This window comes from Cervus canadensis, chromosome 14 (genome assembly GCF_019320065.1).
Source record: "Cervus canadensis isolate Bull #8, Minnesota chromosome 14, ASM1932006v1, whole genome shotgun sequence".
Lineage (NCBI taxonomy): Eukaryota > Metazoa > Chordata > Mammalia > Artiodactyla > Cervidae > Cervus > Cervus canadensis.
Window position 1 is genome coordinate 59,690,519 of NC_057399.1, and position 9,524 is coordinate 59,700,042.

General features: G+C 38.3%; 1 long non-coding RNA gene across 1 annotated transcript; it reads left to right on the top strand.

The window, feature by feature from the left end:
- Positions 1 to 4,932: 4,932 nt before the first annotated feature.
- On the top strand, positions 4,933 to 5,391 carry LOC122452864. Its single transcript, XR_006272873.1, has 2 exons — positions 4,933 to 4,970; positions 5,279 to 5,391. It is a non-coding gene; the product is annotated as an uncharacterized LOC122452864 (long non-coding RNA).
- Positions 5,392 to 9,524: the final 4,133 nt, after the last annotated feature.

Genomic DNA, 9,524 nt, shown 5'->3' on the forward strand with positions numbered 1-9,524 from the left:
ACCAAGCACCACCCCAGAGCCAACAAGTTTCAGAGCAAGACATACCAGGCTAATTCTCCAGCAATGCAGGGACATAACCCTGAGCACAAAAATAAAGGCAGCCAAAAGTCTCACCAAGCGCATAGACAACTCAAAACTCACTACTGGACACTTCATTGCACTCCAGAGAGAAGAGATCCAGCTCCATCCACCAGAACACGGATGTAAGCTTCCCTAATCAGGAAACCTTGATAAGCCACTAGTCCAACCCCACCTACAGGGAGCAACCTCCACAATAAAGAGGAACTACAAAATTCCAGCATACAGAAAGACCACCCCAAACACAGCAACCTAAACAAGAGGCAAAGGCAGAGAAATATTCAGCAGGTAAAGGAACATGATAAAAGCCCACAAAACCAAACAGAAGAGGAGGAGATAGGAAGTCTACCTGAAAAAGAATTCAGATAATGATAGTAAAATGATACAAAATCTTGAAAACAAAATGGAGTTACAGATAAATAGTCTGGAGACAGTGATTGAGAAGATTCAAGAAAATTTTAACAAAGACCTAGAAGAAACAAAAAAGAGTCAATCAATAATGAATAATGCAATAACTGAGATCAAAAGCACTCTGGAGGGAACCAACAGTAGAATAACTGAGGGAGAAGATAGAATAGTGAGGTGGAAGATAGAATGGTGGAAATAAATGAAGCAGAGAGGAAAAAAAGAAAAAAGCATTTAAAAAAAGGAAGACAACTTCAGAGACCTCTGGGACGATGTTAAACATCCCAACATTCGAATCATAGGAGTGCCAGAAGAAGAAGACAAAAAGAAAGACCATGAGAAGATACTTGAGGAGAGAATAGTTGAAAACTTCCCTAAAATGGGGAAGGAAATAGCCACCCAAACCAAGAAACACAGAGTCCCAAATAGGATAAACCCAAGGTGAAACACCCCAAGACACATCTTAATCAAATTAATGAAGGTCAAACATAAAGAACAAATATTAAAAGCAGCAAGGGAAAAGAAACAAAGAACTCACAAGGGGATCCCCAAAAGGATAACAGCTGATTTTTCAATAGAAACTCTTCAAGCCAGAAGGGAATGGCAGGACATGCTTAAAGTGATGAAAGAGAAAAAAACTACAACCCAGATTACTGTACCCAGCAAGGATCTCATTCAAATATGAAGGAGAAATTAAAAGCTTTACAGACAAGCAAAAGCTGAGAGAATTCAGCTGGTTTCGTGAAACCAGCTCTTCAACAAATGCTAAAGGATCTTCTCTAGACAGGAAACACAGAAAAGGTTTATAAATTCAAATCTAAAATAACAAAGTAAATGACAATGGGAGCAAACTTATCAATAATTATCTTAAATGTAAATGGATTGAATGCCCCAACCAAAAGATAAAGACTGGCTGAATGGATACAAAAACAAGACCCCTATACATGCTGTCTACAAGAGACCCTCAGACCTAAGGTCACATACAGACTGAAAGTGAAGGGCTAGAAAAAGGTATTTCACACAAATGGGGACCAAAAGAAAGCAGGAGTAGCAATGCTCATATCAGGTAAAATAGACTTTGAAATAAAGACCATGAAAAGAGACAAAGAAGGACACTACATAATGATCAAAGGATCAATCCAAGAAAAAGATATAAAAATTATAAATATATATGCACCCAACATAGGAGCACCACAATACATAAGGCAAATGCTAACAAGTATGAAAGGGGAAATTAAGAGTAACACAATAATAGTGGGAGATTCTAATACCCCACTTACACCTATGGATAGATAATTAGCAAGGAAACACAAACTTTAAATGATACAATGGACCAATTAGACCAGATTGATACCTATAGGACATTTCACCCTAAAACAATGAATTTCTCCTCTTTTAAAGTGCACACAGAACCTTCTCCAGGGTAGATCACACCCTGGGCAAAAAATCTAACCTTGGTAAATTCAAAAAATTAGAAATATTCTCAAGCATCTTTTCTGATCACAATGTAATAAGATTAGATGTCAACTACGGGGAGGGGGGGAGATTAAAATACAAACATATGGAGGCTACAAAACACACTTCTAAATAACCAAAAAAACACAAAAGAAATAAAAAAAGAAATTAAAATATGCATAGAAACGAGTGAAAATGAAAACACAACAACCCAAAACCTTTGGGATTCAGTAAAAGCAGTGCTAAAAGGAAGATTCACAGCAATACAAGCCTACCTCAAGAAACAGGAAGAAATTAAATAAATAACCTAACTATACACTAAAGCAATTAGAAAAAGAAGACAGGAAGCACCCCAGGATTAGTAGAAGGAAAGAAATCATAAAAATTAGGGCAGAAATAAATGCAAAAGAAACAAAGGAGACCACAGTGAAAATCAACAAAACTAAAAGCTGGTTCTTTGAGAAGATAAATAAAATAGACACACCATTAGCCAGACTCATTAAGAAAAAAAAGGGAGAACAATCAAGTTAGCAAAATTGGAAATGAAAATGGAAAATTACAACAGATGACACAGAAACGCAAGGATCATCAGTTCAGTTCAGCTCAGTCGCTCACTCGTGTCAGACTCTTTGCAACCCCAAGAATCGAAGCATGCCAGGCCTACCTGTCCATCACCAACACCCGGAGTTTACTCAAACTCATCTCCATCAAGTCAGTGATGCCATCCAGCCATCTCATCCTCTCTCATCCTCTTCTCCTCCTGCTCCCAATCTCTCCTAGCATCAGGGTCTTTTCCAATGAGTCAACTCTTTGCATTAGGTGGCTAAAGTATTGAAGTTTCAGCTTCAGCATCAGTCCTTCCAATGAACACCCAGGACTGATCTCCTTTAGGATGGACTGGCAGGATCTCCTTGCAGTCTAAGGGACTCTCAAGAGTCTTCTCCAACACCACAGTTCAAAAGCCTCAATTCTTTGGCACTCAGCTTTCTTCACAGTCCATCTCTCACATCCATACATGACCAGTGGAAAAACCAAAGCCTTGACTAGACGGACCTTTGTTGGCAAAGTAATGTCTCTGCTTTAAAATATGCTATCCAGGTTTGTCATAACTTTCCTTCCAAGGAGTAAGTATCTTTTAATTTCATGGCTGCAATCTCCATCTGCAATGATTTTGGAGTCCAGAAAAATAAAGTCTGACACTGTTTCCCCATCTATTTGCCCTGAGGTGATGGGACCAGATGCCATGATCTTAGTTTTCTGAATGTTGAGCTTTAAGTCAACTTTTTCACTCTCCTCTTTCACTTTCATCAAGAAGCTTTTTAGTTCCTCTTCACTTTCTGCCATAAGGGTGGTGTCATCTGAATATCTGAGGTTATTTACATATCTCCCAGAAATCTTGATTCCAGCTTGTGCTTCTTCCAGCCCAGCGTTTCTCATGATGTACTCTGTATATAAGTTAAATAAGCAGGGTGACAATATACAGCCTTAACATACTCCTTTTCCTATTTGGAACCAGTCTGTTGTTCCATGTCCAGTTCTAACTGCTGTTTCCTGACCTGCATATAAGTTTCTCAAGAGGCATGTCAGGTGGTCTTGTATTCCCACCTCTTTCAGAATTTTCCACAGTTTATTGTGATCCACACAGTCAAAGGCTTTGGCATGGTCAATAAAGCAGATAGATGTTTTTCTGGAACTCTCTTGCTTTTTCCATGATACAGACGATGTTGGCAATTTGATCTCTAGTTCCTCTGCTTTGTCTAAAACCAGCTTGAACATCTGGAAGTTCACGGTTCATATATTGCTGAATCCTGGCTTGGAGAATTTTGAGCATTACTTAGCTAGCGTGTGAGATGAGTGCAATTGTGTGCTAGTTTGAGCATTCTTTGGCGTTGCCTTTCTTTGGGATTGGAATAAAAACTGACCTCTTCCAGTCCTGTGGCCACTGTTGCGTTTTCCAAATTTGCTGGCATATTGAGTGCAACACTTTCACAGCATCATCTTTCAGGATTTGAAATAGCTCAACTGGAATTCCATCACCTCCACTAGCTTTGTTCATAGTGATGCTTTCTAAGGCCCACTTGACTTCACATTTCAGGATGTCTGGCTCTAGGTGAGTGATCACACCATAGTGATTATCTGGGTTGTGAGGATCTTTTTTGTACAGTTCTTCTGTGTATTCTTGCCACCTCTTCTTAATATCCTCTTCTTCTGTTAGGTCCATACCATTTCTGTCCTTTATTGTTCCCATCTTTGCATGAAATGTTCCCTTGGTATCTCTAATTTTCTTGAAGAGATCTCTAGTCCTTCCCATTCTGTTGTTTTCCTCTATTTCTTTGCACTGACCACTGAGGAAGGCTTTCTTATCTCTCCTTGCTATTCTTTGGCACTCTGCATTCAAATGGGAATATCTTTCCTTTTCTCCTTTGCTTTACACTTCTCTTCTTTTCACAGCTATTTGTAAAGCCTCCTCAGACAACTGTTTTGCCTTTTTGCATTTCTTTACCCTGGGGTTGGTCTTGACCCCTGTCTCCTGTACAATGTCACCAACCTCCATCCATAGTTCATCAGGCACTCTATCAGATCTAGTCTCTTAAATCTATTTCTCAGTTCCACTGTATAATCGTAAGAGATTTGATTTAGGTCATACCTAAATGGTCTAGTGGTTTTCCCTACTTTCTTCAATTTACGTCTGTATTTGGCAATAAGGAGTTCATGATCAGAGCCACAGTCAGCTCCTGGTTTTGTTTTTGTTGACTGTATAGCATTTCTCCATTTTTGGCTACAAAGAATATAATCAATCTGATTTCTGTGTTGACCATCTGGTGATGTCCATGTGTAGAGTCTTCTCTTGTGTTGTTGGAAGAGGGCATTTGCTATGACCAGTGTGTTTTCTTGGCAAAACTCTATTAGCCTTTGCCCTGCTTCATTCCATACTCCAAGGCCAAATTTGCCTGCTACTCCAGGTGTTTCTTGACTTCCTACTTTTGCAGTCCAGTCCCCTATAATGAAAAGGATATCTTTTTTGGGTGTTAGTTTTTTTTTTGTTTTTTTTTTAATTGAGATATAATTGATTTACAGTGTGTGTCAGTTTCAGGTGTACAGCAAAGTGATTCAGTTTTATCTATATCTATATATAGAATAGATCTAAATCTGTAAGAATAGACTTACATACATATCAGTTCAGTTCAGTTCAGTTGCTCAGTCATGTCCAACTCTTTGCAACCCCATGAACTGCAGCACTCCAGGCCTCCCTGTCCATCACCAACTCCTGGAGTCCACCCAAATCCATGTCCATTTAGTCAGTGATGCCATCCAACCATCTTATCCTCTGTCGTGTTAGTTCTAAAAGGTCTTGTAGGTCTTCATAGAACCGTTGAACTTCAGCTTTTTCAGCGTTACTGGTTGGGGCGTACACTTGGATTACTGTTATATTGAACGACTTGCCTTGGAAACGGACATAGATCATTGAGATTGCATCCAAATACTGCATTTCAAACTCTTTTGTAGACCACGATGGCTACTCCATTTCTTCTAAAGGATTCCTGCACACAGTAGTAGATGGATATAATGATCATCTGAGTTAAAGGGACTACTATCAGCAACTATATGCCAATAAAATGGACAACTTGGAAGAAGTGGATGAATTCTTAGAAAAGTATAACCTTCCAAACTGAACCAGGAAAAAATAGAAAATCTTAACAGAACCATCAGAGGCACAGAAATCAAAACTGTAATCAGAAATTTTCCAACAAACAAAAACCCAGGGCCAGATGGTGTCACAGCTGAATTTTACCAAAAATTTAGAGAAGAGCTAACACCTATCCTACTCAAACTCTTCCAGAAAACTGTAGAGGAAAACAAACTTCCAAACTCATTCTATGAAGGTACCATCATCCTAATACCAAAACCAGGGAAAGATGCCACCAAAACATAAAACTATAGGCCAATATCTCTGATGAACTTAGATGCAAAAATCCTCAGCAAAATTCTAGTAAACAGAATCCAACAGCATATTAAAAAACCATGCGTCATGACCAAGTGGGCTTTATCTCAGGGATGCAAAGATTCTTCAATATCCTCAAATCAATCAATGTGATATATCACATTAACAAATTGCAAGATAAAAACCATATGATTATCTCAATAGAAGCAGAGAAAGTCTTTAACAAAATTCAACATCCATTTATGATAAAAACCCTCCAGAAAGCAGGCATAGAAGTACCATACCTCAACATAATAAAGCCATATGTGATAAAGCCACACCAAACATTATCCTCAATGGTGAAAAACTGAAAGCATTTACCCTAAAGTCAGGAACAAGACAAAGGTGCCCACTCTCACCACTACTATTTGAGATAGTTTTGGAAGTTTTAGCCACTGCAATCAGAGAAGAAAAAGAAATAAAAGGAATCCAGATTGGAGAAGAAGAAGTAAAACTCTCACTGTTTGCAGAAGACATGATCCTTTATATGGAAAACCCTGAAGACTCCACCAGAAAGTTACTAGAGCTAATCAATGGAAACAGTAAAGTTGCAAAATATAAAATTCACACACAGAAATCCCTTGCATTCCTTTACACTAACAATGAGAATACAGAAAGAGAAATTAAGGAAACAACTTCATTCACCATTGCAATGAAAAGAATAAAACACTTAGAAATAAATCTACCTAAAGAAACAAAAGACCTACATATAGAAAACTATAAAACACTGAGGAAAGAAATCAAAGATGACACAAATAGATGCTTAAATATACCATGTTCATGGATTGGAAGAATCGATATAGTGTAAATGATTTTACTACCCGAAGGGATCTATAGATCCAATGCAATCCCTATCAAGCTACCAATGGTATTTTTCAGAGAACTAGAACAAATCATTTCACAATTTGTATGGAAATACAAAAAAAAAAAAAAGAAAAGAAACTCGCATAGTCCAGGCAACCTTGAGAAAGGAGAATGGAACTGGAGGAATCAACCTGCCTGACTTCAGGCGATGCTACAAAGCAGCAGTCATCAAGACAGAATGGTACTGGCATAAAGACAGAAATATAGATCAGTGGAACAAAAGAGAAAGCCCAGAGAAAAATCCACACACCTATGGACAACTTACCTTTGACAGATGAGGCAAGGATATACAATGGAGAAAAGACAACCTCTTTAACAAGTGGTGCTGGGAAAACTGGTCAACCACTTGTAAAAGAATGAAACTAGAACACTTTCTAACACCATACACAAAAATAAACTCAAAATGGATTAAAGATCTAAATGTAAGACCAGAAACTATAAAACTCCTAGAGGAAAACATAGGCAAAACACTCCTGAAGTAAGTCATAACAGGATCCTCTATGACACATCTCCCAGAGTAATGGAAATAAAAGCAAAAATAAACAAATGGGACCTAATTAAACTTGAAAGAATTTTCACAACGAAGGAAACTATAAGCAAGGTGAAAAGACACCTTTCAGGATGGGGAATATAATAGCAAATGAAGCAACTGACAAATAATTAATCTCAAAAATATACAAGCAACTCCTGCAGCTCAATTCCAGAAAAATAAGCGACCCAATCAAAAAATGGGCCAAAGAACTAAACAGACATTTCTCTGAAGACATACAGATGGCTAACAAACACATGAAAAGATGCTCAACATCACTCATTATCAGAGAAATGTAAAAAAAGTGCAAATCATTGGTACCACAATGAGGTACCATCTCCCGCCAGTCAGAATGGCTGCTATCAAAATGTCTACAAACAATAAATGCTGGAGAGGGTGCAGAGAAAGAGGAACCCTCTTACACTGTTGGTGGGAATGCAAGCTAGTACAGTCACTATGGAGAACAGTGTGGAGATTCCTTAAAAACCTGCAAATAGAAGTGACATACGACCCAGCAATCCCACTGCTGGTACACACCGAGGAAACCAGAATTGAAAGAGACACGTGTACCCCAATGTTCATCGCAGCACTGTTTAAAATAGCTAAGACATGGAAGCAACCTAGATGTCCATTGGCAAATGAATGGTTAAGAAAGCTGTGGTACACATACACAATGAAATATTACCCAGCTATTAAAAAGAATGCATTTGAATCAGTTCTAATGAGGTGAATGAGTGTGGAGCCTATTATACAGAGTGAAGTAAGTCAGAAAGAAAAGCACCAATACAGTATATTAATGCATATATATGGAATTTAGAAAGATGGTAATGATGACCCTATATGCTAGACAGCAAAAGAGACACAGATGTAAACAACAGACTTTTGGACTCTGTGGGAGAAGGTGAGGGTAGGATGATTTGAGAGAATAGCAATGAAATATGTATATTATCATATGTGAAACAGATCACCAGTCCAGGTTCAATGCATGAGGAAGGGTGCTCAAGGCTGGTGCACTGGGATGACCCTGAGGGATGGGATGGGGAGGGAGGTGGGTAGGAGGGTCAGGATGGTGAACACATGCGCACCCATGGGTGATTCATGTCAACGTATGGCATAAATAACCACAATATTGTAAAGTAATAGGCCTCCAATTAAAATAAATTAAAAAAATAAACATAAGAAGCTAAAGTTGTTAATTAAAACTATTCAAAATGTTTTAATTTAAAGAATAAAATGTGATGCCAAGAATTTCTCATTTTAGTATTAAGTTCTGTGTTTTCCCTTGCAAGGTATTTTTAAATATTTTTTTGTTTGTTTTGCTCTTTTGTATCATTTTTAACCCTTTCTAGGTAGTGCAGCTGTTAAGAATTCTACTGCAGTACAGCAGGCACAAGAGACACAGGTTCCCTCCCTGGATTGGAAAGATCCTCTGCAGGAAGAAATGGCAACCCACTCCAGTATTCTTGCCTGAAAAACCCCTGAAAAAAGCCCAGACAGGGAAGCCTGGTGGGCTACAGTCCATGGGGCCACAAACTGCCAGACATGACTGAGCACACACATCACATCAACGTAGCTGACAAATTTGTTAAGCTAAACTGGAGTTACTGTATTTTTTTAGTGGCAAACGTCAAACTCTGGGTTGAGAAGATTGCCTGAAAGAGGGCATGACAGCCCACTCCAGTATTCTTGCCTGGAGAATCCCATGGATGGAGGAGCCTGGCAGGCTACAGTCCATAGGGCTGCAAAGAGTCAGACACAACTGAAGTGACCAAACTTCAGAAATTAATCTTTAGAGTTAAGATCATCAGTGATAGCAAAGAGAAGTCTGAATATGAATTAAAAATTGCTTCTAATCACTAATGACCTTACAAACTGCTAATATATCAACAATTTAGAAAATCACTCTAGAAAATTGCACTGGTCTTGTGTATTTTCCTCAGTGGATTGGTGCAGAGAAGATCCTTGGAAATCTGGAGTAACCCTGCAGAGTGATACAAGGACCTCACAATTTTTCAGTAATACTTAACCTTGCTTTAGTGTGTATGAAACTTTATATGCTGGATTAAATTGAGAATACAGGCTTAAAAATCTTACTTGAATCTTTCAGTTGTTTGAGGAATGCTGAAACATGTTATTACTTATAAACTCTGTCCAGAGTTTAGTAAATACTTTAACATCCATGTGTTGTTTTTCTTTCTGTGAAAAACTTAT